The sequence below is a fragment of the Syngnathus acus genome, chromosome 16, assembly GCF_901709675.1.
Source record: "Syngnathus acus chromosome 16, fSynAcu1.2, whole genome shotgun sequence".
Classification (NCBI taxonomy): Eukaryota; Metazoa; Chordata; class Actinopteri; order Syngnathiformes; family Syngnathidae; genus Syngnathus; species Syngnathus acus.
In genome coordinates, this window is record NC_051101.1 from 4,838,138 (window position 1) to 4,856,254 (window position 18,117).

The following is an 18,117-nucleotide window of genomic DNA, read 5'->3' on the forward strand; positions in this document are numbered from 1 at the left end:
CTATAAAAATGGGACCCATTGCCTCCCTGCTTGGCACTCCGCATTAAGGGTTGGAATTGGGGGGTTAGATCACCAAATGATTCCCGAGCGCGGCGCCGCTGCTGCTCACTGCTCCCCTCTCCCCCAGGGGATGGATCAAAATCACACGGGGATGGGTCAAATGCAGAGGACAAATTTCACCACACCCAGATGCGTGTGTGACGATCATTGGGACTTAAAAAAAAAAAAAAAAAAAGTCAAAATTTGGGTGCGTATTATACATGGGTACAGGCTTTTTTCCAGCATCGACATGCCATTTTTAGGGTGCGTATTATACATGGGGGCGCATTATACATGGAAAAAAACGGTAAGTGATTGGTAAATGGCCTCCATTCAGTTTCTCTAATGTTCTCGCAGTTGACCATCTTTATTTTGGGACTCACACTGTCTCTGTTGCTTTACAGTCGATAATGACAAAAGGGGAGTTGATAATTTTGACCGCAGGCAATCTTAGCATAGAGGGCAGTGCCACCCTGGCTCTCATTATGTCTGCTGTTCCTTTGCCATGCTTGATAATTGCCGCCAGAAGGGTTCAGGAATTTCCATGCACATGGTGGTGGTTTCTTGCTCCTTTTAACTTCTGCTTCTTATTGAGCAGTGAGGAATTTACATTTTCTATTCATGAGGAGGAGAAATTACCGGGCCATAAAGTTGTTCCTCGCTCAGTTTATGTGGCTTAGTTTGTATCGACACTTAGATTTTGAAATAAAATTTTAAACTGTTATCTGTAAGAAAGAAACAAAAAAATAGATAGTTTGTTTTATTTTACTTTCCTCTACAGGACAGTTTTTGGTATTTCCCTTGTCTCTGCATTATTTGCAGATAAAAGCATTAAAAGATGCATGTGGTTTCCGAGGCTTCAAGCCAGGTGTTCGTGGTGACCTGGCCAGCTTCAACGTCCATAAACACATCTGTTATGGCCGCAGTACTTTGCCCACTTGACTCTTTAGTAACCTTTATAAAACAAACTGCGCTGCCAAGTGCAACTACTTCTGTTTAATCTGGCTACATATTTGATTTGACCTCATTTGGCAACATGTTAATGAATGAATAAATTAAAAATAAGAATTATTTTATTTGATTGGCGTTGAAATGGTGTGATGTTTGTGTCAAAAATAAATGCAAACGTAGAATTGAACATTTACGAATGCTAAATGCACACACAACAATAAAAGATTAAAAAAAAACATGTGAATACCCCGTGTATATTTCTGGACTATGGAAAATGGAAAATAAAATGGAAAATAAATAAGAAATAAAGAAAAATTAAACAAATTCTATCGGGACTTAGTTGGAATTGGTAACAGTTACAGTTCCAATCCAGCACAGTCGAGTCAATTTCATAGTCCTTGCGCAAATGAGCATAATAAATCATGGGCAACTGGTCATTTATTTCGCATATTAATACACAATTCCCAGAATGCAGATCATACAAAATGTTGTGGGACCTCAATAGTGGCGCTTCCCTTTCACAGTGGTCCACAGAGGTCAGGTACTTGCCAGGGATTATCAAAGTTAACAGGATTTTAATGGCTCCATGGAGACTGGTAAACAGTAGCTGTTTTTTGGCACGGGTGACACGGGAAGCCGCCCGGGGCGGCTTTTTTTTATGTCATGTGGTTTCCCTGGTTTACTTTCCCTGGTAGCGAGTTACTTTTATCGAGTAATTCAGTTAATAACGCCGTTACTTTTTTGAACAAGTAGTGAGTTCCCAACACTGTAAATTGAGGGCAAGTAACACTTTCTGGTGTAGCCTACTCTTTCCGTTTGTTAGCATTCTGTTTAGTTTAGTTTAGTCTTAACTCGAGAAACACAAAATATAATTTCAAGATTATAAGATTGTGATTTGCAACAAGACTGTTACAAGTTCAGTTATTAGGCATACTTAGTATTTCCCTTAGGTCAACATTGACCTGTAATTATCTAATAGAATGTACATATCTGAAGCTAGATTCATAGACGATCATTTGCCATTTGATAGTGCGACTATATTTCGTGACAACTGTATTTTGTGTCATAACTGAAAGTGTGCCAAGCATAGAATTCGGGGATGTTACCAAGGAGCTAATCATTCAACCTTCTTTGAAAGATAGATTATTGTCATTTATGACATTATTATTATTATTAATTAAATTATTCCTTACATTATTATGATATTTACATAAATGATATTTAGTTTGTAAAGGCATGATTATTTAAATGTATAATACATGGAGGGACGTTTTGTAAAAGAATAATACCGTGGTATATCAAGCTCAATTGCAATTACAGCGGCTCCTCTAAAATATTTTGCCGCATATACTGTTCTAATAAAAGACGTATGTGCAAAATAAAATTTGTTGTTTTTTTTTACAGGGGAGGGGGTCGCTCTGAAGTAGTCTTGCCCAGGAAGTAGTTCAGTATGCAACTGCCACTGCTGGTAAGGAACCTTCGGGGCAAGCAAAGCTGTGTGTCATGCTGCCCCTCTCTGGCCAAAAATAGTCTACCAAACAAATGAGAAGAAGCAGAAAAGGGAAGATTCGATTTATAGTTCAAATGTATGAATATTCCAATTCAAGGCGTGGCGAGACTTTTTATTGTGGTGGGGGGAATGGTGATGATGCAGTCTTGGGGACTGCTGCTTTCCTCTTTCTGTCCAAAAGTAGTCCAGGATGAGGAATGACTTGAAGCTTTAGAACACCTGGTAAATTTAGTTTACGTTTTGTTGCCAAATCCAGATTTTCCCCTGTGTGTCTGAGGCAAGGAGCCGCATATGAGTGTTTGCAAAACAAAATGCCTCTCATTTTTCTTAGAATTATGAAATCCTAAAACAAATGAATCAAGGTCCAGTGTATTTCCCCCTCGGATTAATGTATTTATACAAATAGGCTGGCCTCTTTTACGGTTCCTAAAACATTAATCCATGCTCTAAACCCCGCAGCAAGAAAAGGCTTATGATGCTAACCTTGTCATATTCAGCAGCTGTCAGCAAAATGACCACTGTACCGGGCCACCATGCTAAAGTGGCCTATTCATTATCCTAATCTCATTAGTTAAGATCTGTTAAGTAGAGATCAGTTTTAATGCATGCTTTTCCGTTTTAATTATTGACCATAAATACATTGGAGTGCATTAGGGGTCGAGAGAGAAGCGCAGAGCTGCTTCTAATAGATTAGGGGACAAGATCATTATCTAAATGTACGTACATATCTAACGAATCATGCATCAGCAATAGGCGTGCAGGCATTGTGACATCCATTGCAGTTTGACATTCGACCCTTGGCATGGCCTCTCAGAGGTTTAGCCCCATAAATGTCTCAATGCGCTCCAAATTTTATAAAGTAAGTACCAGAGAATTACGTCAGTGAAAGGCTCAAGAGAACAGGGAAGATTAAGAATGTTTCTGAATGCTGACTCGTTATTTTTAAATTGTTCCATTGTTCATCATATTACAGATGAAATCAATCCATTTTGTGATTAGGTTCAAACTCTTTTTATTACTAATGTGCTCATGTACAAGCCACGTAGTATGCAAGGTAAACTTGCATAATCAATGGTGAATACCAGCTATATATGTAATCATGATAATAATCCAGGTCAAATATAATTCAAGATGTTTTATGAAAAAAATACTTATTTCATTTTATACAAATAGTTGTCTGGAGTACCTGCAGACCCATCAAACATCAAATGACTGTATACATTGTATATGTATATTTTTACTCTGCCTATTTAAGAACAAGTGTCTGTGACAGAGCTAATCGAAATTTTGTCTGAATGTGATGTTCTTTCTAACTAGGCTACTCACGTCATCCTCTTTGTTTTCTGTTGAGATCACCTTAATCCATCTGTTCCTCTTATGTAGCATTTCTAAGATGTTGTGCTTAGCTCCAATTAAGGTTTGTTGTCTTTACATGTGAGGTCACAGCTCTGCCTGATCAGATTGATTTTACGTGCCGTTTCTCTTTGCAGGTGGGGTTCATGACGTAGAAAGGTCCAAACTGTGATTCAAACAAAGCCCTCTACTTTTCAGAATTTTCTTAGAATACATTTCATATTTAAATACGTCACTTATATTTCATATATATTTCTATTTCAAGAATTCAATTGATTTTCAATTTCAATTTCAATTGAAATTACTTCCTTTCAACAATCGTAGGTGCGGTGAGGCCTATCGTGCTGACATCGGTTGAGAGGCGGGATACATCCTGACTGGTGGCTCGCCAATCACAGTCGTTTGGACATACTACAATTTCATTTATTCGTGATATTTTAACTTTTGACTTGATTGCTATTTAGATGACAACATGTGTGAATAACTGAATTTCATCTGTTGCTTCATTATCGACAGGCTGCTCCATACAGTGTTCTCTAATTCAACTGAGTCAATCGTTAGCTGCCCGCTAACATGAATGGATGGATGTCTGGGAGCGTCAGGTCATAACAGTCATATTGAATCGGCCATATTAGCGAGTCAATAAGAGCTCGAGGCAGGTTTATTTAATTACAGTAGGAGACTGATTAGAATGCTTTCCCCGGAGTAAGTATAGACTATATCTCATAATCATAACAATGGTGCAAATAATGAGCAGGTCAAAGTAATATCCCTTTGTGGTTTGTCACCGGTAATCACCCTGGTAAATTATTGCCGCGTGATGTGGATTCGTGTTGTGCCTGCAGTGATGATTTGACAAACTGCAAATAAATCAAAACAAATAAATGCACCATACAAAGAACATGCGCACGGGAAAAATTAGAATCCTGATGACACCCTGGAGCTTAAATATTCCCGTTTCCTGTGAAGGCTTACTCAGAAACATATCAAATGAGATATGTTCTTTTTGTTATGTTCACAAACATCTATCCACACTAAAGCAAACAATATAAATGAGTGAGTGTGCCTATGTATGTGAGAGTTGCCTTTTTTTAAATTAAGGATTACAGCCTAAAACTATTTGCACAAGCAATATAATTAATTTAGGAATATTATTCAAATATAATTTACATATAAATATGTGTTCTATTCAATTAAAAAAAACAATAAAACAAAATTGGATAAATGACACCCTAAAGGGCTCAATTTTCTTTCCAATAGTTTTCAGTGAAAAATGGTTATTTCCATGCACTTTCTTTATTTTGGCCTTTACTAACTCAAACTTTTTTTTTTTATTCGTTTATATCACATTTGACTGGATGAAACACATCATTCATACTACAGGGACTTTCGGTCAGCACAGGCATTGGAGACAGAGCCCCATTGTACCCTCACCTGCATGTGATGAGTTAAAAAGAAAAGTAAAAAACTACATTACATTTTTCCATTTTACAATAATTGACAAAGGCGGTTATTGGCAGAAGCCTTCACACAAAAGACATTGCTCTGTGTCTTAATGTCGTCAATATGTGCTTTATTGCACATGCACTGCACATGCTGACATTCAACAATCTAATATATTTGATGAATGTGTGTGACATATTTTGTCTTTCTGATGAGCCAGAAAAGCAACCGTGGAGCAAAGAAAGTGCCAAACTTGCAGCCGACAGGTGGCACAGATATAGAAAAAGCATAGCGCTCTTTCCTTAGACTTTGGGTGCATTCGGAAATTTACTCTGGTGCCCATTCTTTGCTCTGAGAGCTGGTGTGTTCGGTCAGGCAGTGTACTCCGATTAATATCTGAATGCATTATTATTATTATTATTATTATTATTATTCTTATTATTATTATTTGTGGAACTACTTAACTCACTTTTCATTTTTAAATTAGGGCTTTCATGACATCCAGCCGTTCATTTTCTCAATTGCTTATTATTACGAGGGTCACGGGCATGCTGGAGCCAATCCCAGCTGTTTTAGGGCAGTTGGCAGGGTACACCCTGAATGGTGTCAATTGCAGGGCACACATCACACTCACAGCTACGTTAGGAATGGTCAAACGGCCTACCATGTATGTCTTTGGAATGTGGAAGGAAACCAGATTACCAGAAAGAAACCTACACAGGCACAGGGAGAACATGCAAACTCTAGACAATATGTCCAGAGCTGGAATTGAACCCTGCACTTCTGAACTGTGAGGCAAACGTGCCTAGTAACACCATCCCGCCCTTCCGTAATATGTTAAATACATTTTTTTATATATTTTTTATTAAAGACTGAGGAAGAGTCAAAGTCAAAAGTCAAAGTCAGCTTTATTGTCAATCCCTTCATATGTCAAGACACACAAAGAAACCGAAATTCCGTTTCCTCCATCCCACGGTGACGAGACATACAAGTAGGCGACACAAAACAAAAACAAGAAGGCACAAACCATAAATAATAAATAATAAATAAAATAAAATGAGCGATGAATAAAAACAGACCAATAACCCATTGAATATGAGGGGCAAAACCGAGCCAGTGAGCATACAGCAAGAACAGGACGCTACGCTGAAAGGGGGAGCGAGTTCAGGATCCTAACAGCCTGGAGTACGAAGCTGTTGGAAAGTCTGGTGGTGCGGGAGCGCAGGCTCCTGTACCGCCTCCCAGAGGGCAGAAGTTCAAACAAAGAGTGAGCGGGGTGACTCACATCACTCACAATCTTGGTCGCCTTGCGAGTGAGATGGGAGGTGTAAATGTCCTTCAAGGAGGGGAGAGAAGCACCAATAGTCTTACTAGCCGTTTTCACAATGCGCTGCAGGGCCTTCAAGTCTTGGTCAGTGCAGCTGCCACCCCAGACAGCAATACAGCTGGAGAGGACGCTCTCAATGGTGCCGCGGTAAAAAGTAGTCATGATGGCCGGAGGAGTCCCCGCTCGCCTGAGTTTCCGAAGGAAGTACAGGCGGCGCTGGGCCTTCTTCGCCAGCGACGCGGTGTTGGTGGACCAGGAGAGATCCTCACTGATGTGCACCCCCAGGAACCTGGCGCTGCTCACTCTCTCCACCCCAGCACCGTCGATGGTCAGCGGCAGGTGTTGGGCGTGACCCTTCCGGAAGTCAACGACAATCTCCTTGGTCTTGTCGACGTTCAGCAGGAGGTTGTTGTCCCTGCACCACGCGGTCAGAAGGTCAACCTCCAGCCTGTATGGAGTCTCGTCTCCCTTGGTGATGAGACCCACCAGAGTCGTGTCGTCAGCAAACTTCACTATGCGGTTGCCGCTGCAGGTGGCAGCGCAGTCATGCGTCAGGAGGGTGAAGAGCAGCGGACTGAGCACGCAGCCTTGGGGGGCCCCTGTGCTCAGCGTGATGCTGGCGGAGATCTTGTCGCCAACACGTACCACCTGTGGCCTCTGACAGAGGAAGTCCAGTAGCCAGTTGCAGAGGCCGGTACTGAGGCCCAGCTTGTCAAGTTTGCTGATGAGACGCTGCGGCACAATGGTGTTGAAGGCAGAACTGAAGTCCACAAACAGCAACCTCACATACGAGTCCTTCCCCTCCAGGTGGGTGAGGGCCGAGTGGAGGGCAGAGCAGATGGCATCCTCAGAGGACCGTTTGGCTCGGTACGCAAACTGGAAGGGGTCAATGGTGGGAGGGAGAACTGACCGGATGTGCTCCAAGACAAGCCGCTCAAAGCACTTCATGACGATGGGCGTAAGTGCCACGGGGCGGTAGTCATTGAAGCAGGACGGAGCAGGCTTCTTCGGCACAGGTACGATGGTGGCTGCTTTGAAACTCGACGGGACGATGGCCTGCTGCAGGGAAGTGTTAAAGATGTCCGTGAAGACACCCGTCAGCTCACCAGCGCAGTCCTTCAGCGCTCGACCCGGGATGTTGTCCGGGCCCGCCGCCTTACGGATGTCGATAGCGGCAAGCTTCCTCCTCACGCTGTCGGCGGAGAGGCACAGGGGCAGCTCGTGGGAAGGGGGAGTGGCCTTCAGCGGGCAAGTGCTGTTCTGAGCGTCGAAGCGAGCAAAGAAGCGGTTGAGGTCATTGAGCAGACGGACGTCGCCATCACAGCTCTGCGGCGCGGGCTTGTAGTCCGTGATGGTCTGAATGCCCTGCCAAAGGCGCCGTGCGTCCCTGCTGTCCTTGAAGTGGGCGGTAATTTTGCCCGAGAACGCCCTCTTCGCCTCTTTGATGCCCCGGGACAGGTCGGCCCTCGCAGTCCTCAAGCCAGCCTCATCCCCCGCCCGGAAGGCTTTGTCCCTGGCCCTCAGCAGCCTGAAGACAGCCCCCGTCAGCCACGGCTTCCGGTTTGCCCGAGTGACGACGGATACTGAGTGTGTCACATCATCAATGCACTTCCCGATGTAGGAGGAAACAGAGTCAGTATACTCCTCAATGTCCGCCCGACCGTCGCAAGTGGCCGCCCTCCTAAACACGTCCCAGTCGGACGGAGATCAGCAAAACAGCAATAATGAACCTTACATAATATATTATTTTGTTTTTCTAGCAATCACGTTAGTAAACAGTGTGAAATTGATTTAATCGTGACATAAAGCTTTGAAAACATGAGTTTCAACTCAGGTAAAGATTTAAATACATGTTTATCTTCTAGCTTGTATTCATCTTTTCATTTTAGAGTAATTGCATCACCTATTTTGAACTTCACCATGTCACTAACACTCTATGAGAAACAGTAGTAGTGACTTTGTGTGTGAGTCTGGTTACCTAGAAGACAAAAAATAAATAAAAATAAGACTGACAAAAAAATATACGAAAACAGACAATTTTGAGCAAGGCCAGCAAACCCTCTTTTGCATCACCTTCCAATTCAAGGTTACTTGAAATGCAATATATTTCCACGTGGTGGCAGCAAAGTAATGCACGTGTGTGAATTTGCTCCTGATGTGTTTCATGACGTGTCTGCACGTGTAGTAGTGTAAGAACCGGTTCGCACGTTACTAATTCCTTGAAGTCGTTTACTACTTTACTAACAATTCCCATAGTGATTCCAGTCAGCACGAATTACGTCATTACGCAACAATGACGGTACCTGTCAGGCAGAAGCGCTCCAAAGTTTGGTTACACTTCGCTAAGAAGGACGAGAACAGTGCAACGTGCAATACTTGCCATGTTGAAATTTCAACAAAGGAGGAAATACCTCTAATATGCAAAAGCATTTGTACACGCAGTATGCCATTGGTTTAACGGAATGTCGCGTATTAGATCTGCTGCAGAGGAACAGTCAACTACCTAGCACCAGCAGCAATCAGATTTAGCCCGAGCCCAACGTGCAGTTTTACTGCAGGTAACTCACTAACACTGCTTTTCGTGCAAGCTCTATTTCTATAATTGTAAAATCTGTCATGCAAATCGCGTCTCGTGTTTTATTTTAGATGACGGCGAGAGACACTGTCTAAGGAAACGACTGAGGAGCTGTGATCGTGCAGTGACAAACTTTGTAGTTCAAGGCTTGCACCCATTTGCCACTGTAGAAGCACCTGATTTTCGGTAGGTTATGATTTCTATTTTAGGAGAATGTTTGTATTCTTCTTTTATGTTTGTAATGTCATATTTACACAAAGTTGCAAAATACAAAACTAAATGATCATAATAGTTTTGTGCCCCCCCCCTACACCCACACACACATACACAATAAGCATCGATAAGAGAATCGATAAAGAATTTATTAATTGTACAGAACTAAAAATTGAATAGAAATCGTAAAAATCTCATCAAATTCCATCCCTACGTGGGTGCTATCACATTTGACAGCCCATATTAAATATTAAACCCATGCCAATGACACTTGCAACCGTGGCTGATTGGACAAGAAAAAGACCCCCCATTTCTCCTACGCCTCCATTTAAGATTCCTTAAATAGCCCAAACACAGATTGCCTCATGTTTATTAGTTAGATATCAATAGCAGCAGCTGATAGACATAGATGCTCATTATCAGTTAGTGTTGCTTCAGAAGAGACTAATCTGTGCCCTTTGAGGGTTGTCATGCAAAGCACCACTAGAACTTCAGGAACTATAATTCAAATTTTATTTAATTAAAAAGAAGATTGAGAGAAGAAAAAAAAAAGGTGGGGAATCACAAATAAGTGAATAAGTGGAAAATGTAATTAGTTTGAACTTGAACATGTTTTTCTCGACCCTAAGGTGATTTAACGTGACATTACCGTGTGTTTTTCAGATCTATAGGTTTTGCAACTTAAACTTACAAGCCACAATATTAGGTATGCCTGCAACATCAAACTAAATGATAATAATTGCAATTTAGTTACATTCACAATTAAGTCAAGTAACTGGTCAAATAATAAGTTCCGGGTGTCAATCAAAGTAAACATCATTCTTTATAAAGCAGAATCTTGAAAAATTGCATTTCGTTCAATTGTGTAGATCTATGTTGTTGATGATGGTGTCTGCTTTATTGACATAAATGAATGAAAATAGCTAAATGTACTCATTCTTGCAGCCCCCTTATTTCAAAACAGCTGCAACCACGGAATGTGACATTGTACGTTGGTCTGGAAAGGTGCAGGGACTTACTGAATGAATACACAGTGTGGTAGCAGGTGCTCTTTGTAAGATGGCTTAATGTGTGCAGAGATGATGTCATTTAAACCAGTTGGACAATATTATACTGAGAGAGAAAAAACAGCAAATCATGGAAAATAACTTTAATTAGAGCCAGAAGAAACTGGAGCCCTATGAATACTTGACCTGTGATGTATGTTTAAATGTTGGCTCCACTCTCCACCAGATGGTGCCAGACTTCATAAGTTAGACAGAAAAGTCATCCGTCTGTCCATTCATCCGCTTTCTGCAGTGCTTCTCTTCATTAGGCCTATTCTCGTTGACTTTGGCCCCCCAAATCAACCTAACACCTATTGGATGTAAAAGCTAGGGCATGCACACTCAGAACAAGAGGACAACATTTTAAACAGAACATCTCGATTGTGACACAAACGTGTGGTACATTTCCATCGCAAATAAAAATGGTGAGACCCGTTTCCCTCAAACTACAGTTGCTATAACTTGGAAATATAAAATTGCATTATATTGATTGCAAAAACAAAGATGTATATAGCACAAATAAATGATTTTCTTTCATTTATATTTTAGCAAAATAATTTTGCCACGGTGATTTGAGTTCCCTGAAAGTTTGTCAGAAAGTATATACAATTATTGCAATTTATCTGTGATACAGCAGATGGCAGCATTATTACATTTACCAGTAGCAACCTGTCAACGTGTGTATTATTACAAAAAGTAAAGTAGTTCTTTGCATGGTTAAACTCTTAAGGCCTATACTTTTTTATTTGCAATAAAAACATTAAAAAAACAAACTATCATCTAGTTTTATTAATGCCTTAGTAATTGAAGCAACCCAAAGGAACATTGTTTCTTTGATAATATTGTGATTCATAATTTTGGTCATGGAAAACTCACAAAAGAGTTTATAACCTTTATAACTGATTATTTCAATTCATCATGCAATTACAGTTTTTCTCAATTGATAAGACAATAAATTGCATTCACTGCACACAGCCACCGACTGCACTCATTTCACAAACACAGGACTCTGCTGTCAAAACCATGAACACTATTCATGGTTTTCTTACAGTTGCCAAAACCTTTGCACTCATTTTGCAAAAGACAGAATAGTTTTGCTCATTTTAACTAACTTTTCAATCAAAAAGTGAAGACAGGCAAAATTGAGACACTGTTCCCACACAGCTGTTAGAATTAGGACACACGTCACAACTCAAAAAACGTTTGCAAATGAACTGCATACTATGAAACCTGCTGCAAAACAGTATCAGCTATTCATTATGGATGTTAGAGGAGCAAGAAACCATGGTGGAAGAAGAAGAGAATGTGGACAAGTCAGACCTTGCCCAGAACCTTAACTTGGTCCTGCCCATGCACCTGCTCCTAAATCTGACCCAGCCATTGCACCTTGTTGACAGCCTACTGACACGAGTGCAGCACTGCAGTGACCCCCATCTGATTCATTCATGGGATTCATTTGTGTTTGATTTGCCATTGTTGAGGACTGTCTCGTTTTTTTTTAATACTTCATGTGAAAAAACAGCGAGAGAAAGAGAAGAGTGTTTTGCATTTAGCAGTGCTTCTACTACTTTAGCTTTGTGTGTGCAAATTGAGTTTTGATTTTGACAAAGTGTGCTTTTGACACTTCTGCAGTGCTTTGCAAATTGTGTCCTAATAAAGAAGATAGAGTGCAGTGTTTTGGTCAATGTTTGCCATTTTTTAGGAACAATATCTTATCAATTGAGGAAAAACTGTAATAAACATGAGATGATAGATGGTAATTTAGCTTAATTAAGCAGTAGACTCAAGTTGTATAGTTGTAATAGTAGGTAAATTCTATTTGAAAATTGAGTCTCTCAAAGCCTCTGGATATTTATTCAAAGCGGCATGGCAGCCTGACAAATCGTGCTAATGTGGAACTCTGACACGTGCACGCAATGACATACGTATGAAGAGTTTCAGGACAATTTTCCAGTTTAGCAATCCTGGATTTCTGCAAAAACCCACAAAGGAGACACGGGGAGACACAACAGTAATGTGTTCCGACTGGAGGCAGACCCTGACCAATGCCAACATGGGAAATCTCCTTCATCTGGAGGTCTCCTCAATCCTGGCCTGGCCAGGCTTTCTGGGAAGTGAGGAAAGCCGAGGTATTGAGTCACACTGGTTCTTGGGTCAGGGTGGTTTTAGACTGTTGGAAAAGAATTATCTTGGAGGGGCCAGTATGGAGTGTGTATTCTCATAAGGGCAAGCAGGGATTCCCTTTGACAAGACCCACGCTTTATTTTCTTACGGAGAAAAGAGGGGGTGAGTGGGCAGGGGGAATGTTGGAGGGTGGGGGTGAGGAGGTGACGATGTGTGAAATTATATTGTCCAGATGTATTTACATGCAGAACCATAATCACTTGAGAATAGAGAACCTTTCTATTTGGCAACAGATCTCGGTGCACAGATGTGTGTTGCAAGCATAGCTTTCTGTATGTTCATACATTTATTGGAACATATGTGCATTTCTTGGTGAGCTTGTGTATTTTTCTTTATTTTTTTGGCAGTGTCATTGCTACTGATCTCCTTTTACTGGAGAATGATTAGGGGGCCCAGACAGTTTCCCAGAAGCCATCACAGTTATATTTGTGACACATGGGAGCTACTGAGTAACGCTGCCTCCTGCTGCTGTAGCTGACGAGCCAACAAGCCACGGAGGCATCTTTCATGGATGGAGTGTGTCATAATCATGTTGTATGTAGGGTCAATAGAGAGAGTTAATCGAGACAATATATCATACGAAGTGATGACACAAGGACCAGCTATGTTCTATTTCGCTTTTCCGATCAAATGTCATGAGGAACTTGGAGTCAGCCAAAAGCTGAATTAGGAGTGGCTAGGCAGGGTACACCCCAGACTGATGTTCAGTCAATCACAGGAGCAACTGTCTGTCTGTCTGTCTGTCTGTCTGTCTGTCTGTCTGTCTGTCTGTCTGCCTGCCTGCCTGCCTGCCTGCCTGCCTGCCTGCCTGCCTGCCTGCCTGCCTGCCTGTCTGTCTGTCTGTCTGTCTGTCCGTCTGTTTAATAATACTTTCTTGTATTAGTCATTGATTGTGTGTGTGCGTGTCACACTCATTCAGACTATGTTAGTATGAAGGGATGACTTGAAACGCTTCTCGCTTCTTCCTACCCCTTTAGAACATGAACTACATTTTATCTTCTAACAATTTACCATTTCTTAATCATACCGTTCACATTTCACTTCTGTTAGTTATTCTTTTGTTTCTTTTTTAATACTTGTCTCCTTTTGTTCAATAAACAATGTTAAAAAAAAGGAAAATATTCTTTAAAAAAAAAAAACTGATTTATACTGTGGGTAACCATTACGACGGTGACATTGGCAGCAACTACTGTGAAACAATAAAAAAAGAAGAAAATCCCAGATCTTAACCGTTGTTGAAAAGAAATGGTAATTTGACAATTCAGACTGCTTACTTACTTTCTTGCACCCAAATGTGCTTTTATAATAAACCATGCAAGTGATCAGCAGGAGAAGAAGCCAGTTTTCCTATGTTTTATGATGAGGGATGCCTTATTACATGATTATGCTATTTGGTTTCAATGCAGAGGGTCCAAACTGCAGCATCAGGGTATTCCTCCACATTAGTATTACTGTCAGAAGCACCACTGTAGGATTCAAATGCGACATATACCACTGGATCGGCTTTCCAGAAACTAGGGATTTGCTAAAGGATGCATGGTAAAAGCAAAGGGCGTCAGATTGAACCACATGGCATGGCAGCTCAATCTCTCTCTGCGGAGCACCACTTAATTGTGTCAGGTTTCATTTCAGCACAAATCCACTGGCATAAAAAGTAAAAGAGAGAAAAGAAAACTTTATCTCATCTGGTGTTAATGGGTATTTCAAATTGTGAAGGAATATTTGAATCCAGCAACTCATTCAGACCAGATGTTTTTTTTTTTTTTTTTTTTTTTTTTTAATGTGGACACTCATTCTGGACCCTGTGCCTCTGTCAAGCACATACCTGAGAGTATGAGTGGTTGTTAAAGGCCTTAATTAGCAGAACGCAGTCTGATGCAAGCTCGACATCATTGCTATCGCTCCAAAAGTGATTTGGACGATGTGAAGGTCAAGCCTCAGCCTCAGATGTCACCCAAACCTTGATATAGCGTCACGCTATATGGATTATTCCTCATGTGATACATTCTCACACCACTTGTATCTGTGCCAGATGGCGGTGAATCAAAACAGAGGGCTGACTAACAACAATGTGTGATTCACATTGCTTTTAATAACGCTTTGTTCGACTGCTGTGAGTGTAATTGAGTTGTATATTGTAGAGTAATATAATAATAACAAATGAACATAATGTCTATTTTTCATGGAATTTAGTTAATTGAGTTTGGTTAATTGAGTTGTATATTGTAGCGTAATATAATTATAATATATTTCTCATGGAATTTAGTTGTACTTTGCCTTTGACACCGGTTTAGGAACTTAAAAATGCCACTGCAATTTTCACAATTTAACAGGTCTGTGGCCGTATTGTGCAAATGCTATGCGTTAAGTATTTACATCAGGGGTCTTCAATGCTGGTCCATGGTGGCCGGTTTCCTGGATTTTTCTATGTCTACCTGCTGCAACATACAAATGATCAGATAATCAGCAGGGTCTGCAGAAGCTAGATAATGGTCCCGATTTTTTGAATCAGGTGCATTGCAGCAGGGAGCCATTAAACATCCGGGAAACCGGCCCCTGGGGACCAGGTTTAAAGACCCCTGATTTACATTAATGTTAATGTCCATCCATTTCTCTATCATTTGTCCTGTTCAGGGTTGTAAAGGGTTAGGGCGCCTATTTCAGCTGACTGGGTGAAAGCTGGACTGATCAAATTGGGATACTCTCCAGCTCAATGGGACAAAACCACCAATGCTGTTCTAGGTAACTTTTGTAATCATAGCTTTTGTAACAACCATCAAAAGTGTATTGACAAGTGTAAGGGCACAGAATATGAATTTACTCCGTGGACTCCATTTTTGTGCCCTGTACAAGTCGAGCACGAAGCGCTATGTAAATCTGGGGTGGGCTATGCTGGATTTTGGAGCAGTTAAAATGGATGTTTTTAGTTGTTGTGAGCGTGAACAGCCAACTTGATTCACAGAACGGGTCCTCTCATTCCCTTCAAAATTAGTACCTGAGAGATGCAGTCTTGGACAGCTCGGAAAACAGAAACTGATTTGCTCCAGTTCATACAGGAGGTCAAAGCGTGCAAGCAGACCCCCACGAGTGGATGATGAAACATTGACCTAGCAGATCGCAGATCTGTGAAGATGGCACTTGGAGACCATCTTCCACCACTATCATTTGTGTTTGTGTCGTTCTATCGCTGTTGGCAAGAGATATATTTCATTGTCCGACTCAACCAATTATGACAGTAAAGTTCAGCGCACTGTTGGCTGAGCACCAAGGTCGTCAGACTCAGCACTCTTAACGTCTACATGTCATGCAGCCTCCTTTGCACAGTCTAGTCTAGTCTTATTGTTAGTGTTTGACCGATGCGATTCTTTTTATTTACGTAGTCATTTTATTTAACAAAGTGAAGCCACACTTTTATCGATACAAGGTGCAACCACACGACTTTCTTTGTTGGTCTCAGCAAGTTTGCGTCTGTGGACGAGGCACCAGAAAAATATGAATGATTCCAATTTATTCTCAAGACTCAGTGTTCAACCATACCTGACCGACGCAATTGCCTCATGCATCATTGGCTGGCCTGGATTTACAGATTTCTAACTAGTAAATGCCTATGGATGACTACCTTTCATCTAGGGTGGGGACACATTGAGCAAAATGCCCACATATAAAGGATACACTTCCAAACATACAGAGACCTCATAACTCCCTGACCCCCACCAGTAAAAAAAAAAAAAAACTGCTAGCTGGAGAGCTGCCATGGTTTCCAAGCAACTCACACAAACAGCAGGAAACACATGAGGGGTCACATCACAGTGTGCATAAAAAAGGAAGGTACTGAATAGAGAAATTAGTGAAAAAAAGAGGAAGCAGACATGAGTTGATCCCTGCTGACCCCTCTCACCACCCCCACCTCCAGAAAAAAATGTCCTGCAATAAAGATGTTTTTGCTTTACTGTCCCATTAGAAAAACAATCATACAAGGGTGGTCCTGTGTTACGCCGTAAAATGGATAATTTAATCTCTTCATCCGTGTGAATACCAGCACAAAAGAAAGGACAATAGGCTGGCCTCAAACTCACCTGAAAAAGGCTTTGAAAAATTTCAGAGGAAATACGTATTCTTGTTTCTATTGTTTCGTTTTCCCCTGCTGTCAGTCACTTGTCACCCAGATATGCTTACAGTGGCCATGTTCAACTTTGAATTGCAGAGAGCAAAGTAAAGAATGCAGCTGAAAATCCCAATAGATCATGTTTCAACACGTCTTGTAAAATATTGAGGTGTTTGAGTGTCCTACTAAATACAACAAGGTAATGAGTGACTAAACCTTAATGGCTACTTTGAGAAGGGTAAATACACTTGGAAAGCAATTCACCTCCTTTATGTCACCTTTTTGCAGAAATGGTGAAGTTCATCTGTCTATCCGTAAAATGCATGTAAAGTTAACTCTTTGAAATTGTACAATTTTGAATTGAATTCAAATTGGATCAAAAAAGAATAGCTCAAGCCAAAATGTCCTGACACTAGTCAGCTTGGAAACAATTAATCCTCAGGGGCGAAGTTGTGTCATAGAATGTGTTTCACTCCCTATTGAAGTCCAAACAGAGTTTTATTGTTATGTTTTACTGTGAGCTGTGAGCTCAACCCAAATCACTTTACAATGAGCACCAGTTAAGCAAACAATGAAGAAAGACATTTAATGTTGTGTTTATAAAACAACCAAACAGATTTGCCTTAGTGGGAGAGTTTGCAGTTTTTAAAAAATACATTTTGTCATTTACATTAAAAATGTATTTGTGATCTGACAGTTGAGGTGAGTAGTAGGTGACTCACTCACCATCTATAACAGTATCTTGGTCAAGCCACCATACTCGTTGGAACACTTTAAACGAAGTTAAATAGATCCATTTTTTTGGAAGACACAAATTTTTAGTAATTCCAATTTCACTTGCACTTTAAAAAAACCTGTTGAGTGTGAGAAGGAAATACTCACTGCCTGTTTTTGGAGTTTGGGAGATTTTTACTTTTTTTTTTACAATGCATTTGAGTGATGAGTGGTGAGTGAATGTAGAATACTGAATGCATGGAAAGAATATCTAACCTCTTAAGTGGAAAATAAATCAGACTGACATGTTGCATTAGCATTGTATTTGCATATTATGAGAGTGGCAATGCAGACCTTTTTAGAGATCTTGCTTGAGTAATTATCTGTGTCGAAGTAGGAAAACTCTCTCACAGGTCACATATCTTTGACCTATAGAAAGTGTTATTGGCCACAGGCTTTGAGTTAGCTGCACATGTGGGTAAGATAAGAGTAGTCATGGTGGAGCTCTTATCACAACTCACATTGTCAGCAAAACCAGTAGTAGAAAAAAAAAAATTACACCAAGTGCAGTTATAGGTCATTAGTTAACAATGTGCAAACATTCCGACCCCACAGAACAATTCTTTGTCTAGACATCAACAAATAATGAGTTGCCTC